Source organism: Cynocephalus volans, chromosome X (genome assembly GCF_027409185.1).
Source record: "Cynocephalus volans isolate mCynVol1 chromosome X, mCynVol1.pri, whole genome shotgun sequence".
Taxonomy (NCBI): domain Eukaryota; kingdom Metazoa; phylum Chordata; class Mammalia; order Dermoptera; family Cynocephalidae; genus Cynocephalus; species Cynocephalus volans.
The window spans coordinates 153,828,318-153,851,675 of record NC_084478.1 but is presented as its reverse complement, the minus strand read 5'-3'; the positions used below and the strand labels follow the sequence as shown (position 1 = coordinate 153,851,675).

The 23,358-nt window shown below is 40.2% G+C and overlaps 1 protein-coding gene across 1 annotated transcript in view; it reads left to right on the top strand.

Moving 5' to 3' along the window:
- FGF13 (fibroblast growth factor 13) overlaps positions 1–23,358 on the top strand; it is a 513,728-nt gene that overhangs the window by 261,680 nt on the left and 228,690 nt on the right. The gene's annotated exons all lie outside the window — the stretch shown is intronic.

The window sequence follows — 23,358 nt, the reverse complement described above, 5'->3', positions numbered from 1 at the left end:
AAAGAGGAAGGAAGGAAGGAATCAAGGAAAGAATCACATTAATGCATTAAACTTAAAAAAAAAGAACAACTGTGGTTATTAGAGGTGGGAAAGGGGGAGGGGGAGGGGGGTTGGTGAGAAACTAGTTAAGGGTCACAAAGATTGATTACATTTTGTAAACATGAATATACTAATTATCCTGATTTGAACACCATATATTGTATACACGTATTGATATTCGATTCTGTGCCCCACAAATATATATAGTCAATATAAAAAGAAAGAAACAAGCATGATATTGGGTTAAACACACACACACACACACACACACACACACACACACACACACACAGAATGAGTGTCTCTCAAAAGTCTCAACACTGGTTAGATGTACCCTAACAATTTTAGCCAAAAGGATTCTGAGAAGCTCATCCAGGGGCAGTGTTACCCTCTAGGGGGTCATTTGGAAAAATGCTTGGCATGTTTTGGGTTGTTGCACTAACTGAAGAGAACTATTGGCATTTTGTGGGAAGGTGCCAGAGTTGTGAAATGCTCTGCATTGAATAGTGCTAGGGTTGGATGTGTCACCCAAAGGTTCATGTGTTGGACACTAATCCCTACTGTAACAGTGTTAAGAGAGTGGAAAATCCTATTATGGTAATTGAAAGGTGGGGCCTTAAAGAGGCAGTTATATTGTGAGGACTATGCCTTTGTGAATGGATTGATCCATTCTTGGAGTAATAAGTTGATAGTTTAATGGGTGGTAATGAGCATGGTTGTGATGGCTTTAAAAGGAGAGCAAGCGAGGTCAGCTCTCTTGCTCAGTCATTAGCCATGTGTGTCACTGTAGAGAGTCACCACCAAAGAAGGCCCTCACAAAATGTGTTCTGTAGACTTTGGGCTTCCCAACCTCTAAAACTGTAAGAAATAAATTTTGCTTTCTTTATAAATTACTCAGTTTCAGGTATTCTTTTATGAAAAACAGAAATAGACTAAGACAAGTAAGATGTCTCGCACAAAAAGGAATTATCCAGGTCCAAATGCTGCCAAAGTGTCCCTGTAGGGAAACACTGGAGAGGAAACTGGTAAGGTGGGCACAAGAGACTTCCCATGGAATTTCTAGGGTTGCCAAAGATCTAGGACAAGTGGTTAAAGCTGTGCTTCTCAAACTGTGGTCTATATAACCTACCTCAGAGTTACCTGGGGTGCTTGTTAAAGTGCACTTTCTCGGTCCCACCCAAGATTTACTGAATTAGAGTCTCTGAAAGGGATAGGGAAGTCCATATTTTAACAATCGCACTGAATGATTATTATGTGAACTAAATATTGAGAACCATTGGACTAATGATCTTTCTTTCTAAGGAAGAGTAGGCTAAGAAACTAGTTAAGATGTTTCTATGTCTAAAGGAATAGAGAAAGCCAGCTATCCCCATGAGGACAACATAAGGGGAAGTAGGTTTAGACAGTAGACAGAGGTATTTAGGATAGACATACGGAGGTATGAATAAACCTTCTTTCTTCTTCTTTGAAAATATTTAGAATCTCATTGTTTTAAATATGGCACCAGTCTTGGGTGGCCGATGGCCTTAGCCATGCCCCCCCAAAGTCTGCATCTAACTCAGCCACAGAGGTGCCACTGGAAGCCCCCTGGGCTCCCCTGCCAGAATGAGGGGGGTGCCATGGGCCTTGACCAAGCACCCCTTCCTTTCTCTTCCTCCCACCCTTTCCCCTCCCCCAACTGCTCCACAATATCTTAGAATGTAAAGTAATAATAAATAAATAAATAAAATTTAGAAAAATAAAAAATAAATATGGCTCCAATCTCAAAGAGCTCAAAGAGTCATTTCACAAAATATAATCTACAAACAGCCGATAAACCTATGAGAAAATGTTCAACTTCCTTCTCTAGTAATCAAGAAAATCCAAATTAATGAAACATTTATTTTATATTTATTAAACTGGCAAAAGGCAGTTTCGCTTATTTGCATTTTAATAACACCTGCTGTTGAAGAGCATTATGTTGAGACTGGTATTCAAGTACACTGCTGTTGGAAAAATAGATTCAAAAAAATCTTCCTGTAAATCATGTTGACAAGATGTAGCTAAAACCTTAGAATGCACATACCCTTTGAACTTGTAATTCTATATCTAGTCGTAAATCAAAATATGCTACTGTCATTGTCTTCATTGTGTCTGCAAATCTGATTTAAATGTTCATTGCTGCCTTAGGTGTTAATGTTCAACATTAAGGGATTGGATGTAGCATATTATGTGGTCATTTAAAATTTACGTTGACAATGAATTTTCGTGACATTTATAATGCCTATTATATATTGTTAGGTGAAAAGATTGGATATAAAAGTTTGACACTAATTGCACAGGAGAAAAATGAACAATATATAGAAAAAAAAGACCTGGAAGAAAAACAATTTCCAAGATGTCAATAGAGGATTATTTCTAGTTGTTGGGTTTGTATGTAGTTGTTAGTTTCTTTACAGTTTTCTTAATTTCCAGATTTTCCACAAAGGGCATGTGCAACTTGTAAGCAGAAACATGTTAATTTAAACTTAAGTATGGCACAGAGTAGAGGCAGGGAAGAGTGCAGTCTTTTACAATTACATTTCAGTAATCTGGGGTGGGAAGGGGATTATAAATTTTATTTAACATAATGTGATCAGTTCTGTGCCCACTAGCTCATATCAATATAGCTTTATCTAAAAAGAAAACTTGTTAGTGCTTGCTTTCCCCTTTGGGTACATTCTACTCCTGGCTTCATATTGATCTCATGCATGTCATTCCCAACGGGAAGGTGGTTGGAATGGAGTAGCTACATGGGCGGTAGCGGTAGGTTTGGGTTTGTTTTAATTTACATTTCATGAATATCAAATAAATTAGGTTGACAAGAGAGTTTTAGTAAGGCATCAGGAAATTTTGTCAATAAATGTTGCTATTTTCTTTTATTTTTTTCTGAATGGGCCATTTGCATTCTAGTCCCTTGAGTTACTTCTTGGTTGTAGTCCTCATAGAATTGCTGAATTGAATCTCTCTAGTGCTATTTATGAATAGAGTACAGATGCAATAATATACTTATGGGGTCATTTTGGCATGAAAAACTTGGTTTCCCAGTGAATAAAATGCAACCAAGTATTGTTTAAACTCAAAACCACCAAGACCATACTAGTTCTATTTGGAGACCAAGCCTGAAAACGTGAACCATCATTACAGACTACATTTAAAGATATTGATTGTGCCCATATGCAGTGCAATTTTACAGATTCCCAGGAAAATTGGAATATGTTGTTGCAAATAACTGGATTTGGCACACTAGCAAGTTAACAAAGCAAACAGGCTGTGGAGACTGCGTCGCACTGTATCCTTGGCTCACTTCTTATGATAAGGAGAGTTAGGTTCTAATTATTTGTGAAACCGTCACTACATCCTTGGTAATAATAACCATCAGATACCTCTTTGACTCTGTGCTATGAATGCAGAGCTGAATAAGTATGGTGAGGTAGCTCAGATCCTGTTTTTCTTCTTGTTATTATTATTATTTTTTTAATGAAGCATTGAGTCTAGGGATTAGTCAGAAGGGCCTGAAAGAAAATTCTTCCAAATCAAATATCTAAAAATACAATGAAGGTTCTGTGCAACAAGAAATAGAATTTAGAGGCTAAGAAGACCCCAAGGGAGCCAACCTCAGGCACATGTGTATCCCCTGGCTCTGGTGGAGAGTCTACAGCAGCCACTGGAGCCCTTATATGGGGAAGTGAAATACACAGTTCAGGCTAAACCTGCTGGATCACTTTCACAGAAACAGTTGCTTGCCAGGTTTCTTGGTGTATTGAAATTTTGGTCTTTTATTTTTCAATGATCCCACAATCATTGTAACCACATAGATTGACATTGTTATAATATAAGCTCATCCTTATAGCTGCAGTTCCCAATTATATGATAATTGCTTTCATATTCACAAAGTCTTTTTTTCTAAGAATGTCTAGAAAATTTACATAGATTTAAATTTTCTTCTTAAACTTACTTTGAGTGAAATAAGCAAAGCACAGAGGTATGTACTTTCTCATAAGTGGAAGCTAAGAGAGAAAGAAGGAAACATAGAAAGACCAGAGTGGTGTGTTGGACTTGCAGAGGGAGAGAACATACCTAGGGATACAAAGTGGAGGGGGTTCGGGGATAAATGTGGGGATAATTGGGTGGGGGGCAGGGGGTATAACAACAATCTGTGGTAATGGACATGCTGCCAGTATGGATCTGGCCATCACATCTTAGGCACGAGTGGTGACAATTTTCTCTGTACCCCATGAATATTCATAACCAATATAAAACAAAATGTTATAAGGAAAAAAAAGTCTGATTTTCAGTGAATATGACCAGTTACTTGGCTAAATGCCCCCCAAATAGAGCCTTTTCAAATAAAGAATTGGTGAAAAATGTCTTTCCTAGGATCTGAAAAAAAAAAAAAAAAAAAAAAAAAGAACTGTGTAAGGTAAGCATGGAAGGTCCTTCAGCCTTTCTTTCAAACTCCCTGAGACCCAGTGTGTTTGGGAACACAGAACATTTTTGTATATTAGAATGATAATGAAGTGGTACAAATAAAGACAGTAAGTAGCCTCATGGCAGTTCAGGTCAAATTTTGCTACCAAATAAGATCAGTTCAGGTTTTATATATATATATATATAAAAAAGCTCTAAAGACCAAAAGATATATATATATCTTTTGGTCTTTAGAGCTTTTTTGAGTTTGGAATTGCTAAGGCAATAAGGTACGGTGGACCTGTAATAATAATGAGTATAAGCATGAGAAGAAGTGAAACGCCCTGCTGGGCCCTCTGCTTGGCTCATTCAGATTGCAGCTCTGTCTGATTAGTGCACTGTAGAGCATTTTGTGGACAGGCTGGAGTCAGCGTTACCATTGTGGGTCTGTTCAGTATAATAGCTTCTATTATAGGAACTATGCTAGGTGGCTCACCTGCAGGTTAGATGACTTATTCATACTTACTCAAAGTGATCCACCTAGCAAGGAGTTGAACAAGACAGGCCTCAGGTAGAAGATTTGCTCTGAGGCCTGGGTTTTTGTCTTTACCCCTAAGTGACTGATGACATGAAATCATCCCCAAGCAGGAAGCTCAGCTCATTGCAAGAGAGGGAGCATAGTAGAGTGAAGGGAGCATTTGGATGGATGTACCCTGTTTGTTGCTTATTAGCTGACTAATGTGTGCTCTTGGGAAAGTCATTTCAACTCTCCAGGCATCAGCTTCCTTACCTGTGAGATGAGGGTGATAATTCCTTCCTAACCACCTCACAAGAGAGCTGTGAAGATTTTGATAGATAATATATAAATGGGGGCACTTTGTAAATCTCCAAAGTACCACTCCCATGTAAGGTGTCAAAATTGTGAATGCAAGGACAAGCCTTGTTTATACACTTGCTGTGAGTTCCACTTGGGAGGTAAATGACCAAAACGGATTAGGAAGGTATATTACTCTGTTTCTGTTGCTTATAATAGAATACCTGAAACTAGGTAACTGATAAAGAAATAAAATTTATTTCTTAGAGTTTGGAGGCTGGGAAGTCCAAAGTCCAGGTGAGGGTCTTCTTCTATAGCTATGCAGGGTATACATGGCAAATTGGCTGAGAAAGAGAGAGCTAACCTCTTCATTTGCTCTCCATTTAAAGCCATCAGAATCACGCTGACTGCCACCTGTAAAATCATCCATGGATGAATCCATTCACAAGGGGACAGTCCTCACAATCTAATCACCTCTTAAAGGCCCACCTTTCAATTATCATAATAGGATTCCCCACTCTCTTAACACTGTCACAGTGGGGATTAAGTTTCCAATACATGAACCTCTGGGGGAAGCATTCAACCCATAGAGAGGGATAACTTAAAAAGCAAAGGGTCAGGGCAGGAGGGGGGTATAGATATCACCAGAGTCAGGCCAGTTACCCATACCATCTGACCTGTCCTTCTAAGTTTCTTCTGGGGTCCTTCTCATGCTCCTTGGAGTCTCTTGGTTGGCTCCTTTCTTTTCTGTTTCCTGTGCTTCGAGTGCTGCATGGATTTGTTGAGCCGCCTCAGTAGTCAGCCCTTGCATTCTGTTTTGTAGCTTCCTACAACATCACCCTCAGTTTCTTTTCTTCCTCCTTTCTCTCTTTCCCTCTCTCTCCCCCTCCTTTGTTTCTTTCCCACATTTATGTATGTATGGGGTGCTCAGTAAATATTGGATGGGTGAGTTCTCAGGGCACTTTAAACTGCAAAAAAGACAGTCAGGCAACTAAGCGTATTTACCATCCATATGTGCTTTCCCTGAATTCTCAACCAGGATCTCCAGAACCCACTGATATATAGGCCCCTAACTCCTCTTCCTGGCATTCAAGTTCTCATCTAAACCAACCAAGCTTATAACTAGAGGCTCCCCACTAAGTACCAGCTATTCCTGGCAGCCTGAGCCCCTGACCACCCCTTTGAAGGCTCCTGCTCCTTCCCACCCCCAGGCCTCTATATTAGCTCAGGTTGTTCCCCCATATGAAGTGCCTCCCTCCTGTGCTTCACTTATTCTTAAGCACCCTTCAGCTCTACCTTGTCCATGAAGCCTTCTCTGACACCTGCAGTTTATGCTGAGCCTGTCTCTGCTGACTTCCTCCAGTACTTGTCCTCAGTACCACTGATTCCCTACTTAAGTATTCTCTGCTGCTTGTGGTATACATATGTACATATATTATTGTGAAATATGTATATATCGCTAGTATGCATTGTTTGCCTTGTGTCAGGCACTGTACTTACAGTTTTACATCGGTAATATACATTTCTACCATTCAATATTATCATTTTGCACATTTTATCAGGTTCAGGGGGGTTGAGCAACTTGCCCAAGGACATATAGTTTATAAGTAGTGAAACTGGGATTTAAACCCAGTTCTCACATGAATTCAGAACCTATACTCTTAACCACTACGTGATTGGCTATTAATCTGCTCTAAAAGAGCACATACTCTAGCTGGGAAGATAAGAGTAGGACATCAGCTCTTATCTCCCTGGTATTTACTGAATGTTTGCCCCCCTCCTCCCCCTGTTCATATGTTGAAGTCCTACTCCCCAATGTGATGGTATTTGGAGGTGGGGCCTTTGGGAGGTAAGTAGGTTTAGATCAGGTCATTAGGGGGGCACCCCCATGATGGGATTAGTGGACTTATAAGAAGAGGAAGAGACCAGAGCCCTCTCTCTGTGCCATTGAGGACACAGCAAGAAAGCATCATCTGCAACCAAGAAGACAGCCGTCACCAGAACCTGACCATGCTGAAACCCTGATCTTGGACTTCCAGCCTCCAGAACTGTGAGAAATAAATATTTGGTGTTTAAGCCACCCAGTCTGTGGTATTTTATTATAGCAGCCCTGGCTAACTAAGACACTCCCTCAGCACCTTAGAATAGACCCAAGAACCTCTTTGATAATCGGTACTTATAGGTGCTTGATTGCTTAATAATTGAGGGGCTACGAAACCTCAGTAAAGGCCAGCACAGCATATCTCAGTTTGGCACATGGTAAGTGTACTGAAAACATTCCTGGGTGATATATGTCAACACCAGATTGAGTAATTAAGCAAAAAAAATGCAAATGCTACAACTTGGTCAAGTTACTTAACCTTCCTGTGCCTTAGTTTCCTTGTCGGTAAAATGGGAATAATAATAGGACCTTCCTCATAGGGTTATTGTGAGGAATTAATATACGTATGGTACTTAGAACAGAGAAAGCCCTATGTTTCTGCTTTTGCTGTCATTGCTGTCAGTGTGTGCAATTTGACACAAAATGGGAGGGATGGTGTTAATGGCACCAGTGATCCATATGTCTTAGGGAAAGAAAAAGCTCTATCACTGTCTCATATGTAACTTGGTTCTGTGCTGGACACTTAACGGATACGACAAAAATATTTGCAGAATGAACAAATTGTTGAATGATCTCGAACCCTCATGGTGCTGAAGTATCTACACAGAAAAAGTTCAGAAGGTAGAGGTTGGGTAACATCTTCCCCTCATGTTAAAATGAGTGGGTTTCCAAAATACATTAACATCTAGCCTCTCCCTTCATTCTGAGCCCCTGAAGCCCAATGTCTGGCTCAGCACCGTGCAGGGCCCTTCCTTCATGACAGACTTTGCTCTAGCCTTGACACACAGTTATAAGCAAGGATTTAATAACTCTGTTCTCTGGCATACGAATAAGAATGATTTTTCTTGAAGCTCTCTCCATGCCTGCTGCTTCGAGTTATTTGTCATTTTCTTTATGGGTCTGTTCAAGAGAGCCAGGCTATGGGATGTGTTGTAAAAGCCACCCGTGCTGTCTTCTCTAAGACACCATGGAGATTTGATGGGTTTTCTTTTTGTAAGTTTCTAAGGAGATGTCCTAATCCTGGACAGACTGCCTGTTGTTACCCTTGGGGTTTGTCATGGTGGCATTAAATCAAAGGACTTCTGTTGGGAGGAAAAACAATCAAATATTCTTGCTGGGGTGGGGCAGGGGGATTGATTCCACCTGGTCCAAATTGCCGTCTAAGGGCAGCGGCCAAGTTTGCCTTGTTTCCCTTTGCATCCCCAGTGCACGCCACTGTGCTTGGCATAGAGTGGGCAGTGATAAGACACCTGATAATTAAAAGAATACTTTGCGAGGGGAAGACTGGAAAGGCTTTATGTTATTAGCCTACTTGGATTTGGCCCTGCTCATCTGTACGACAGCAAAGACTTTTTCTTTCCACCTGTACCCCCAGCTCTTTGCTGCACCCCCACACATACTTTATTTCTCCAATTATAGCACTCACTGTACTGTAATGTCTATTTACTTCTGTCTTTCTGTTCCCACCCCCATTCTTACAGCTCTATGTCTGTCTTGTTCAGCCTGAGAACAGTGCTGAGCCCATGGCTGGTGCTTAAAAAGTATTAGTTGGATGAATGATTCTAATGTTGATGGTGGACAGCAAAAACAACAATTATAGTGTCAGGCATTACATTTATATCACACGAGGGCCTTCTTGTGGACAAAAATATCAGAAGAGAGGTGGCATTCATGGGGCTGCCACCAGGGGAATGGTTGGTCATAGAGTTTCTTCATTCGGAACACAGGAACAATCATAATGCTGAATTCCCAGGAAGGCTGTGGTTATTAAGCAGAGAGATCCTCTAAAGGGAGCTAGCTCATGGCTTTTATAGGTAGCAGGTGGAGTTTTTCCCTTTTCCTCAGTCCTATGAGTGGGCAGGAGGATGGCAAAGAAGAAAAAATGGCAGGACCTTGAGAAGCAAGCAAAGATTATCCCTCGTCCCTCTCACCACTCCCTATTACCCTTGCTAAGCCAAAAGGAATGCTAAATGTCAGCTGCTAACTTTAGGGATACTGGAAAGCACCACCCTAGATGAGGACCTGCTGAGCCTGGGTCTTATAAGACTGGAACGACAAAGCTAGAGAGGTGGGAGCCTAGGGGCTCAAATCCTAGATGTAGAAGAGATGGTGAGGGTCCAAGGACAAGAAAGTTCCCTTGTGATCATAATGCGACAGGTGGGTGTCCACAACGACTGAGGTGGAGTGCTGGCTTTCTCAGCTTCAGTATCTGAGCATATTTTATAGTGCATTTTTCCTGGTAAATAATATGACTTGTAAAGTGATACTCCTAAGAGCATTGGAATGGAATGATATCATACAGTGGCGATAGTCTTAAACTGACAACTGGAAGGTTCTGTAAAAGGGTGAGACAGAAAGGAGGATCATTTCCACTATTTTTTTGGTATCTCATGCATTCATTTATTCACTTGGTCAGTCACACATTCATCCAACAAATATTTGTTAAGCTGTTCATGTAGGACAGCAATCGGCCAAGGCACGAAAAATACAGTAAGCAAGATAGACACAGGCTCTGCCCTGATGGTCTTTACAATCTAGTGGGAAGAATGAAATCACCGTACAAATACGGTATAATTTGAGTTCCATGGAGGACGTAAAGGAAGAGTTATAATAATAGGAGGAGCTCTGAAGAGTCAGAGAAAGGGCCTTTTGAGCTGAGAATTGATGGATGGATAGGCATTAAACTAGAAGGGAGTAGAAGGAGGAGGGAAGTCATGACAGACATTCTACGAGGCAGAGGAAGCCATCATGAAAAGGCAGTCACAATTAAGTGGGATAAATGCTAGGGGAGGTGAAGGAGAGGTTACTGCAGGAGCCACTGTTCAGTCTCCAAAACAACCTGAGAGGCAGGGTGACTGTTATCCCCTTGAACGCAAAAGGAAATTGAGACTCAGAAACATACATGTTTTTAATTCATATACCAACTCATTATCGAGCACTTAGGAGGTTTGAGTCACTGTGCTGGGGCTAGATGAACACATTTCAATATGGTCCCTCCCCTCCAGAAGCTTATATTCTCGTGGGGAAGTAGAGGGAGTTAGCCAACGTCACTGTGCTGGTAAGTGGGAGGGTTGAAACTTGAAGTCTTCTGACTCCAAGTCCAGTGTTTTTGCCATGTTGTCACATGGTGGCTCAACGAGTAAGAGGCCTGGTCAGTCACATCTGTGATGACTTGGCCAGATGAAGCAGCTTAGCTTGTGTTCTAAGAATTGGAGAGGGCTTCCTGAATGCTCACTGAGCATAGCAGAAACCTGGGACTGTAAAATGTAAGGTTTTTTGGAACAAAAATTTGGGAGCCATTCACAGATGGCCATTCTCACCTGTACTACAGCAGAGAAGGCCTTTTCTTTCTACCTGTACCCCCAGCCTGGATTATCCAGCTCTCTTCTGCACCTCCACACATGCTTTATTTCTCCCATTCCGCTGTGTGACAGTCATAGCTGGCCCTTTTCGAGTTTTCTGTGGACTAAACATTTTACACATTTCATGTATTTAATCCTATTAGCCCTTTAAGTGAGGTAAATACTCATACTCTTACTCATTTCCCCATTTTCCAAATGAGGATGTCAGGACTCAGGGAGGTTTTGCAGCAGGATTCAGCTTGCTCAGTTAGTAATTCAGGACTGTAGGATGCATAGCCCATGCTCTTAATCACCGTGCTACATCGCGGCTACTTACCAGACTAGAATGAAGCCAATGACACCAGCCCAGAGACAAAGGAGCAGTCTGGGATAAAAGCCAAAGTTTGCTTTTCCTGGCAGGACTCCCAGTCATAGTTGTTTAACAGGTACAAAAGCACAAGATTGGACTTAGAAGCACAAGATAGACCACATCTGCTAATTTCAGATGTCAAGTGACTGTTGAATCCCAGTTTCCTACCATCGTGTCCATAGTACTTCGTGGTCATAATTTATAAGGCCTCTGTATCTTCTGTGTGTGTGTGTGTGTGTGTGTGTGTGTGTGTTTCCAGCGAATTAAAGCCATTAAGCAACCCTTATAGTGTGTGTGTGTGTGTGTGTGTGTGTGTGTGTGTGTGTGTGTTTCCAGCGAATTAAAGCCATTAAGCAACCCTTATACATGCTCACTTTTAGAGGCCCTCTGAAAGGCCAGATTTACCTTAAACCTTGTGTGTGCATCATGCTGTACAGAGTCCTTTTACACTCATGATCTCATGAAATCCTCATAACAACCCCAATGAGAGTTTTTCCCATTTTACAGGTGAAGAAACATAAGGCTGGAAGAGCCCAAGGTCATGAAGCTACTAAGGTTTTGGAGCCATTGCTCGGCACATTTTCTGTTGTACATGGTGAAAGTAAACTCATTCTTTGAGAAGCCTATAAGACCATGTAATTCTGTTTTTGTGCCTCACTGAAATGAACCAGTTAGTAAAACATTTGGCTTTTCAAAATATATACTATGTATGCAGGAATACAATGATATAATAGGATTTCTTTTTCATCCCAGATCCAAAGAACTCATTCAATAAGTATTGATTTTGCTGATAAACATTGTATTATATATTGTAGAAGAAATATAAACAGTAGCATGCATTATTTTCTCAGTTTCCCAAAATAAGTAGTATATAATGGATATCTTCAGGTGATGGAAAGTACATGGATTTCTATTCAGATGCATCTTATTAGGGTGTGGATGGGGGACTTGAGTTTCTTTCTAGGATGTACAATGCACCTTCATTCTATTTGAATGTTATTTGTCCACTTGGTAAGTGACAGTGGATTCTTTCTTATAGAGTCTTGTCCCACATGACTGGCAGAATTGGAAGCTCTAAGCATTCCACTTCCAAAACAAACATGACTCATAACCCATGTGGATGCAATGACTGTAGTTGATTTGGTGAACATTTGAAAATATGAAGTGGGAATAAACAAGACCATTACTGTAAATGTTTTTTAGAGTGAACCTAATGCACTGGAAATGGTGTAGATGAAATAGAGGGGAAAATGTGAATGTTGGAAATATATTCCAGTTAGCCCAAGCTTAAGGGAGAGGGCATAAACATTACGAAATATTCATTTATTTATTTGACAAATATTTAATGAACCAGTCATTGTTCTAGACACTGGAGATACATCAGTGAATTTAAAAAAAAAAAAAGAGAGAGAGACCAAACTTTCCGCTCTCTTGGAGCTGACATTTAAGGGATGCCAATGTTGGGGGTGGGTTAAAGAAGGCTACATTGAGAAGATGGCATCCAGTAATGAACTAAAGGAGGTAAGGGAGGAGGTAATCTAGGCATCAATGTGAAGAGATCTCCAGACAGCGGAAGCAGCAAGTGCAGAGACCTTAAAATGATAGTATTCTTCAATGTGGTTGGAGTGGGGTAAGCAAGGGAGAAGCTAGAGGAGATGAGGTCAGAGAGGTGTCCAGGAAGCTGGCCAGCCCTTGGTAAGAAGTTTGGTTTACAAGGTATCTAGTGATGTTCAAATAGTGTGATGGACACTATTAGTGCCCTGCCCAGATTTCCTTTACCAGGTTGGTGTACTTATACCTTTAACTACTGGGAGTCCTGATTGGCAAGACTTATAGTTGCCCCCTTCCCTGTAGCAGGAGGCCTAGGGGCAGCCCACAGCCGGTGACTGTCTCGATCCCCTTGCCTCATTCATGGTCCAGTGCTCCCCATGCGAGCAGGTTAAAGGTAGACTCCAGCTGAGACCACAGCCTTGCTTTGTTAGCTCCTTCCTCTGCCCCCTCCTGCTTACTCATTCTCCCTAAAGAATCTGTGTCAGGATCTGCTTCTAGGGAAACTGGCTTAAGACAAACTTTCAGCAACATATTTTTTGGAAAGCTAATATGTTATATTTGTTTCTTCAAATGTTGATTTTGGGTTACATTTAATTTAACCAGGAGCCATGGATTGTGTGGCAGATCATTCATGCCAGTCTCCACCACATCCCATAGTGGTATATTGTGAAGTAGATAGCACTGAATGTGCCATTGTCGACACCTGCAAATGTCTTTCTAAGTCTGCTGCTCAGTGGAGTGGGGAGTTTTAACTAGGGTCCTGTTGGCATTGTGTTACAGTGATTGATTCTTTTTACATTGGTAAGTGAATCCACAGGAGGGTCCCTTTAGATACCTCCTGTGAGTTTTCTGGAATCCTAGTCAGTACATATCGACTTCCTTCCTACAATCTTGCAATTGCATATGAGTGAGTATAGTACCTGCCTTTTTCTGAGAAACCCCAGTGTTTTACATACCTTTTGGTTAACTACAGCCTGGTCCTTAGGAAGGGGAAATAAGCTGTGGCTGGAAAGTCTGAACCCATCTCGGTAAAACCAAGTGACAAATTTGCCTGCCTCCCACTTCTCACTAGTGGGCAAACTGACTTTCTTCAGAGAACAAATGCTTTGGGTAACAAGTGTCTGGTTATAAATCCAAACTTTAGCGAGTAGAGTGAGAAAACTGCTACCAAAGTCTCTCATTGCATGGGCTGTGCAAGAGCAAATCCAAGATCCTGAAGGGCCTCTCCAGCTCCTTGAGGTTGTCTGCTACCTACCTTTGGTACAGATTTGACCATGGCCCTGAGGATATTTGATTCCCCTTTTCACAGAGCCGCTCCTAAGGTATGAAACCAGGGCAGTTCAGATGGTTTAAGATACTCACTTTGCCTGGCCATATTCACCTAGAGTGGTCCAGATGTTGTGAGTTGCCCCGTCCCTCACCTTAATACTGTCCTGTGAAGTAGGCAGGGGAGGCGCAATCATCCCCACTTTGCAGATGAAGAAATAGAGATTCAGAGATTTAAGTGACTAGTCCAAGATCACAAAGCTAGTAATTGGCAGAGGCAGAAATACAAGGGGCCTTCAAAAAGTTCGCAGAAAGATTTGTATTATCTTTTAATTCAATTTTTCCACAAACTTTATAATGTACCCTCATAGATCTCAAGTCTTCTAACTGCTATGCCCTTCTGGAGACAATTGGTAGGGAAAGGCAATATTTTTGGTGCTACACTTGTCAGTATCATTGTTCCACCCTCTCTCGGGGTGGGGATTCCAGTGCATCTCCATTTATTCAAACCAAATCTGTTTCCTCCGATACTTTGCCGAGGTAGTGCTCTTCTCATTCAAGCCTCCTGGAGGCTGAGTGTGCTTCCCACGGAATGGGTCTGTGAGCCAGAGCTTCTGGAGTGTGGCTTTATTCTTCCTGGGCTTCATTTTCCGTTCTTTTTCATCATTTGCACAGCTTCCTGTTTCCTTGTCCTTCTCTGTCATCTGGCAGCATATTTGCCACCTCCTGTTCATTAGCATGTCTCCTGTTTAGTTACTATTGAGAAATATCACCGATTAATGCCATGTTGTGTTGTACAGGATGCTGATCTCGACTCTTTAGAACTGGTCTCAGAGCTGCTTGTGCCTACATCCTCAAGCTGCAATTACTCCCTCAGGATTTGCCAACAGTCAACAAGCAGAAACAAACAAACCTACCAACCCACCTCAGTAGGTTAGGATTGGCTTGCTTCCAGTTTAACTGGATGGTTAAAATTTTAGACAGCAGGGAGAGGGTGGTGATAGGGGGCAAGGGTAGGTAGTGAGTGAACAAGCACTTGGTGCCCTCTGGAGGATGTGGTGACTGGGTCTTTTATTTTTCTTTTTGTAGCAGAAAGTAGAACTGTCAATAATTCAGAGCATCAAAGATGGCAGGGACCTCTCCTGCTGGCCATTATTTTAAAGATGCCCAATTGGAAGTGATTCAATTAAAAATGTTGACTGAGGCCCTATTCTGGGTCTCACAGGAAACTTTCTAGGGACCTTGTTCTGCAAGACATTGGTGGGTTGTCTTTGTGGTTGGTCACTCCTAAGATGGGGGAGCTCTCCAGAATCTGATGGCTTGGATACTTGCTAGGCTTTTGCAGATGCTGTATGGCCTATATTTCCAGTAGTGGGGCTGGCTCTATTCTGTCACTTCATTACCCTATGCCCAGGTGTATGCACTGGTGATAGGATTGGTCAGGACACAGGACATAACCCTGTAACTGTCATCATAAATTCATCCACGATGTGTATGAAGTGGCCAAGCTGAGTCAACACAAACTCCATGGTGAAACTGGGGGTGAGAGAGAAGCCTACCACACCTCTGCATAGATGCCAGGGCACCTGCTAGGTTGGCACTGTGCCCCATCCAGCAAAAGAGAGAGTAAACCTGGCCAGAGCAAAATACCCTTTGTAAAGCATGTACATGGGCTTGAGCAGCTCCTGTAGGGCACCTGGCTAAGAAGGGCTCCTACCTTCTCCTCCCACCCCAGATGCTAAGTGGCACTCATGCCTCTAAGTGACAGCATTCACACATTGGGATTGTATACACCCGCCTGTATTTAGATTTCATGCTATACCCAGGGGGCACAGCTACTTATAATTTTCTTGCCAAAACATGGAAAAAATTAAGGGTTTGTTGCCTTTTCGTTCAATGAGAAAAGCATTACTGTCTCTTCCAGCAGCTAAGTGTGTGGAGGTGCTGATTAAATCTTTGTGTTTCCCTCTGGAAGTACAGTTCCTTGACATGTTTTTTGGGACCCCCTTTGACTCTTTTTGTTGTTGTTGTTGTATTTAAATTCAAAAAGGAAAATAAAAAGAGTTGTCTGGAATAATTTGCTCTCAAGAGGCAATGCTAACAGAACTTAATTGAATAATCTTTGTCTTATGGTGTTTTCCTTTCCAAGGTTGCTTCTAAGTTTGCTACTAGCCCTCAATTGGCCTAGCTTAAAAGGTTTTCAGGTTGTACATTTGTGCAAGGTGTCTAGTATGACGCCCTATGGAAAGAAAAGTCTATGTTATCATATTAACATAGCTGTTATATATTACACCTTCTCTTTGGACAGCTGTATAAGACAAGACTTGAAGAGGCCATGATCGATTTACTCATTTATTAACCTCGTGTAAGCATTTATTGGTTTTCTCACCTCTGTATGCCCCTTATAGAGTCCATTCAGTATCTGGTACATAGTGGTTGTTGATTAATTGGATATGCTAATGAGCTTCTTTGAACCTAAGAAATGTATCTGTGTTAGATGCTAGATTTGGGATCAGAGAACTGGTTGTGTTCCTAATTCTGTCATGCATTTTGTGGGTAGCCTTAAACAAATAACTTCCTGAACCTCAGCTTCCCTCACTGTTACAATCAGGATAATACTTGCCTTGTTTATTTCAGAGTCGTTAGGAAGATTAAAATTAAAACAGAATGAGGGACTATATGGGGAAGCACTTTTTAAACTGAAATGCTGAACACTTCGAACTGGTTACCATTCTACTGGTAACACAGCAAGTTGTTCAGATCTCCTCTGCATTATCATGATAACAACATTCAGTGTTTTTCACCCACTGCATGAAAACATTTTGGTAGCATCCAATAGAAATGATGCTGATTATTGACAAATTTCACATAGGATAATTATCTCAGAGCAAGAAGAGCACAGGATTATGTTACCTTTTCCAGTATGTATAGATACATGAATATAAAACATGAATTGAAATACAAAATACTTTCCCATGAAATAAAAACTAACTCTGTCATACATTGAAAGAATTTGAGGAAATATTCCAACTATGCATACACAATGTACTGCCCAGGGCACTTGGGACCATGCAGAGGGATAGGGGAAAGCATCAAAACCCCGATTTATAAGATTTATGATTAGGCTAGATGAGTTTCAAAACTGGATAAAGAGGAAGTAAAATAGTGGGGTATCAGGAGGAGTGAGGAGGAGTGTGAGATGAAGATGGGAAACTCATGTCCTGTGACCTTTGAATGGTCTGCCTCTTAATTTTCTGGTTCTTAAAGCACAAATGTGCTTTTTCCAAACCCAGCAGTCTGGCAAGATACTTGGGAAGATTCAGGAAAATGATCACATAGGAAGAGTGCTTGGGACCTATTAAGCATTCAGTAAACTAGCTGCTATCATCATTGATATTGCACTATTATTATTTGTCGTCATCATTATTACAGTGTAAGAGAGGTTGAAGCTTATAGTCTATATCCTAGGATGGGCGCCCGATTTAATATTTGCTTTTCAGTCTCTACTCCTATAGATTTTGCGAGGAGTAGCCTTGGTTTCTTCCAACTGTCTCATTTCACAGAGAAGGAAACTGGGACCCAGACAGGAACTAACTTGGTCTAGGTCCCACAGCAAGGGAGTGGCAGAGGCAGAACCTGGGGCTCACTGCCTCCTACCAGTTCTCACTTGTCATTGGATGTTCATTTTGTCTCTTTCATCGCCGTTGGAGATATGGACATTCTGCAGCCTGGTGGGTTATGAGTCTTGCCACCAGGTGATTCTGTGAATCCTGAGTCTCTCCTAACCACATATTCCTCTGATTGCTATGGGTGTTTCTGCAGTGGAACAGTGTCTGGCTCATAGAGGCTGCTGAACAAAAATTGTGGAATGAATGGATGGTTTCGGATCTTCCATGCCGCACAGCTAAAGTGACTGAGCTCATTGTCTCCTGTTTAATCAGTCTTTCAGTGATCATAACTGTACACTCCAGGTGCCTAGTAGCATGCCTTCTATCCCCATGAAGAGATTGATCTCTCTGTCAGCCTGTGCTTGCTCTGCTAAGTGCAGGCCTTGGCTTCCCAGTTTGGAGATGAGCTCCTCTTATGGGCCTCAGTGAAAACTTTCTTTTACGAGGTGGGATCACATGTGCTGGTCTCTGGTCCTCTGCCCCTCACTGCCTAATGTCTGGTTTCCAATGTTTGGCTGAAGATGCAGGAAGATACAAATTCTGACAGATGAAGTTAGGCTTAACTTCCAAACCACAGGGGGTTACTTTTGCAGTCTCTGGGAATTGAGCGTAAGAGAAAATGTTTGCACTGGGCTGATTTTATTTGCTTGGTGCATGGAAGAGCTGCAGTGAGATGAGTGCTGACATTGCCGTAGAAAACACAAGCCTTGGACAACTGATGCTAAAGATGACAGCTCTGCACTTTGCCTGAGCCATGGGTCTAGGTTTCTTCTCCATATCGTATCTACTCTGTGCCTGACTTGGTACTTCAGATACAAATGGTGGCTGCCAATGTCCTAGAGGCAGAGATAACAGAAAGTTTTCTGGGGCAGGCTTCTCCATCCTTTCTCCTAACCTCAAAGCCTGTGCTCTAGGGCAGTGGTTTTCAAACCGCCTGGCATGAGGAGAGAGGTTTGAGGGTGGGGAGGGGTAGAAAGAAAGCCAGTAGGGTTCCCTCTTTAACCCCTCCTCAAACCAGTGTATGTATTGGGTTTTCATGCAGCAGTTGGTTTGAAGAAAGGGTTCTACTATTGAAGGAAGTTTGAAAATCACTGGTCTGGTGTATTAATTTCAGGCCTAGGTATCAGATGTCCTCTTTTCTAGAATCAACCCCATTCATGTGTCCCACAAAATGACAGCTGAGGCTAACCACCAGTTTACTTTTCATGGCTTAAATACTCGGAAGTATAAAATGATACCATGTTTCCCTTGATTTAACTCCTTACTTAGTGCAGAGCTAAAGGTTTTTTTGGTTGTCTGTGAAGAATTTGGAGCTCTTCTGAGGATAGATAGATGAGAGAGGAGACTTAGTTTTTCAGAAAGTTATTTGATTCCAACATGATAATGCCAAACTTTTTCTCTTAAAGTGATTATCGTATAGAACAACTGTTCTACAGAACTATAGAGCATTATTGTATACACCAACTAGACCTGCAAGCATATATAGAATACTCAACTTCAAAACAGCAGAATAGACATTTTTCTCAAATGCACATGGAACATTCTTCAGGATAAAACCATATGTGAGATTACAAAACAAGTCTCAAGAGTCTTAAAAAGATTGAAGTCATCCAAAGTACCTTTTCCTACCACAATAGCATGAAGCTAAAATTCAATAGGATAATTGGAAAATTTAGGAATATATGGAAATTAAGCAACACACTGTTGAACAACCAATGACTAAAGAAATCACAAGTGAAATTAGAAAATACTTAGGGATTACTGAAAACAAAAACACAACATACCAAAACTTATAAGATACGGCAAAGGCAGTTCTCAGATGGAAATTTGTAACTATAAATGCCTACATTTAAAAAAAAGGAAGATATCAAATCAGTAACCTAACTTTACACCTTGAGAATATATAGAAAGAAAAACATACTAAACTTAAAGCTAGAAAAGGAAGGTAATAATAAAAATTAGAGCAGAGATTAAAAAATAGAGAATAGAAAAGCAATCAGGAGAATCAACCAAACAAGAAGCTCATTGTTTGAAAAGATCAGCAAAATTGACAAGATTTCAGCTAGGTTGACAAGGAAAAGAAGAGAGAAGACAAAAATAATGAAAATAAAAAATGGAAGTGGGAACATTACTACTGACCTCACAGAAATAGAAATGATTATAAGAGAATATTGTGAGCAAGTATGCCAACAAATTGGATAACCTAGATGAAACAGACAAATTCTTAAAACAGACAACCTGCCAAGACTGAATAATGAAGAAATAGAATATCTGAATAGACCTACAACTAGTAAGGAGATTGAATCAATAATTTAAAACCTCCCAACAACAAAAAGTTCAGGATGAGATGGCTCTCCTGGTGAATTCTACCAAACATTTAGAGAATTAACAACAATTCTTCTGAAACTCATCCATAAAACAGAAGTGGAGGGAATACATTCTAACTCATTCTATGAGGCCAAAATTACCTTGCTACCAAAGACAGATAAGGACATCACAATAAAAGAAAATTACAGACCAATATCCCATTTGAATACAAATGCAAAAATCCTCAAAAAAAATACTAGCAAACCATATCCAACAGCATATTAAAAAGGATTATACACCATGACCAAATGGGATTTATCCCAAGAATGCAGGGGTGACTCAACATAAGAAAATCAATCAATGCAATACATCATATTGATAGAATGAAGGAAAGAAAAACAGGGATCATCTTAATTGATACAGAAAAGGCATTTGACAAAATCCATCACTCTTTTATAATAAAAGCACTCAGAAAACTAGGAATACTAAGGAACTTCATCAACATGATAGAAGGCATATGTGAAAAACCCACAGGTAACATTTTACTTATTGGTGAAAGGCTGAAAGCTTTCCCCCTAAGATTAGGAGCAAGAAAAAGATGCCCAGTTTCATCACTTCTCTTCAACTTTGCAGTGGAAGTTCTAGCCAGAGCAATAAGGCAAGAGAAAGCAATAAAAGGCACTCAAATTGCAAAGAAATAAGTACAACTATTTCTTTGCATGTGACATAATATTATATATAAAAATCCCAATGAATCCACAAGAAATCTACAAGAGCTAATAAACAAACTGAACAAAGTGGCAGGGTATAAAATGCAAATTCAATTGTGTTTCTATTCACCAGCAGTAAAAATCTGAAAAGAAAACTTAAACATCAATTTCACTTACAATAACATCTAAAATAATGAAATACCTATGAATGAATTTAACCAAGGAGATAAAAGACTTGTACACTGAAAACTACAAACCATTGAAAGAAATTAACATCTAAATAAGTGGAAAAGCATCCTGTGTTCATGGATAGAAAGACTTAACATTGTTAGGATGCCAATACTACCAAATGTGATCTACAGATTCAGTGCAATCTCTGTCAAAATTCTAACAGCACTTTTTGCAGGAATGGAAAAGCTAGCCCTCAAATTCATATGCAATTACAAGGGGCTTCTATATAGCCCCCATCATGAAAAAGAACAAAGTTGGAGGACTCATGCTTTTAAACTTACTACAAATTATAGTAATCAAAACAGTGTGATACTGCTAGCATAAGGATAGACATATAGACCAGTGTAATAGAATTGAGAGCCCAGAAATAAAATCATACATCTAAGGCCAATTGATTTTATTGACCAGGCTTTCTAAGCCCATTTAATGGGGAAACAGCAGTCTCTTTAACAGATGGTGGTGGGACAAGTCAATATCCACATGCAAAAGAATTAAGTTGGACCCCTGCCTCAAACCATATACGAAAATTAACTCAGTGGATCAACACCTAAACTATAAGATCTAAAACCATAAAACTCTTAGAGAACATAGGGGTATATCTTAATGAACTTGGATTTGGTAATTGATTCTTAGGTATTACAGCAAAGGCATGAGCAACAGAAGAAAAATTTTAAAAGTTGGACTTCACCAAAATTAAAAACTTTTGTGCATCAAAGAACATTTTGAGGAAAGTGAAAAGACAACCTATAGAAGAAAATATCTGTGAGTCATATATCTTAGGGAATAATTTCTAGAATATAAAAAGAACTCCTAAAATTCAACAACAAAAAGATACAAAAAAAATTTTAATGGGCAAAGGACTTAAGTAGACATTTCTCCAAAGAAGATATACAGTTGTCCAATAAGCACATGAAAAGATGCTCGATATCCTTAGTCATTAGGGTAATGCATATCAAAACCGCAGTGAGATATCACTTCACACCCATTAGCTTGTATATATATATATTTTTTTTTTTAAAGGAAAATGGCAAGTGTTGATGAGGATATGGAGAAAATTGAACCCTCGTACAATGCTGGTGGAAATGTAAAATGGTGCAGCCACTGTGGACAACAGTTTGGCATTTCTTCAAATGGCTATACATAGACCCACCATCCAACCCAGAAATTCCACTTGTAGGTATATACCCTAATGAATTAAAAACAGGGACTTGAACACATATTTGTGTGTCAATGTTCATTGCAGTATTATTCACAATAGCTAAAAGTTAGAAAAAACCCCAGTGTCCATCAATAGATGAATGGATAAATAAAATGTGGTATATACAACAATGGAAAATTACTCAGCCATAAAAAGAACAAGGTTCTTATTTATGCTACAACATGGATAAACCTTGACAACATGCTAAGTAAAATAAGGGAGACCACAAAGGACAAATATTATATGATTCCACTTAGGCAAATTCATGGAGACAGAAAGTAGATTATATGCTGCCAGAGACTGGTGGGAGAGGGAGATGGGAAGTTACTGTTTAATGCTTACAGACTTTCTGTTTATGGTGATGACAAAGTTTTGGAAATAGTGGTGATGGTTGCACAACATGCTGAGCATGCCAAATGTAATTAATGCCACTGAATTGTGCACTTAAAAATGGTTAAGATGGCAAGTTTTATGTTTATATATTTTACCACAATAAAAATATTATGAAGAAATAGAACCTTGTCCAATTAAAAATAAAGTTAGTTAAAAGTAGTTTCATTATTTAAAATGAAGTGAAAGTATTTTCAAATAAATAATCATTCTCTCTGAAAGAAAATAAAGATGACCACAAATGAGTCCCTTCTAGGAATAAAAATTAAATGCTCATAAAAGGACTATTATATATTTCATATTTAGAATGACTGTATTTTAGATGGAAGAAATATTACTGGTCCTTTATTTGCTTTACTCAGATCTATTAAGAAATGTTTCTTTTGTTGTAACCTTTCTGAGGTGGCTAATGCCAAATATTGAGATAATTGTTTATCTTTATCATGGAATCTTTATAGAACACATAGTGAGATCCATACTAACTACTCTGGTCCATCACCACAGCTTTTCTTCAACCTTAACACCCAAAACCTTAAAGTGACATCACATTTGAGGCTAGTAAAGTCCTTGCCAGTGAATGTTTGGAGGGCATGACATAGCTGGCTCCTGTTCAGGATCTCACAGTGCCTAATCAAGGTGTTGGCTGGGCTATATTTCTTTCTGAAGGTCAGGGTCCTCTTCTAAGCTCATGTGATTGTTGGCAGAATTTAGCTGTTTATGGCTGTAGGACCAACATCCTTTTTTATTGCTGTCATCCAGGGGCCATTCTCAGCTCCTAGAGACTTCTCAGAGTTCCTTGCCACATGGTCCTCTCCCAGGCCTGCTCACATGGCAGCTTACTTCTTCAAGGCCAGCAGGTGAATCTCTCTTTTAATTCAGTCATCTGATTAAGTCAGGCCCACCTAGATTACTGTCCCTTTTGATGAACTCAAAATCCACTGATT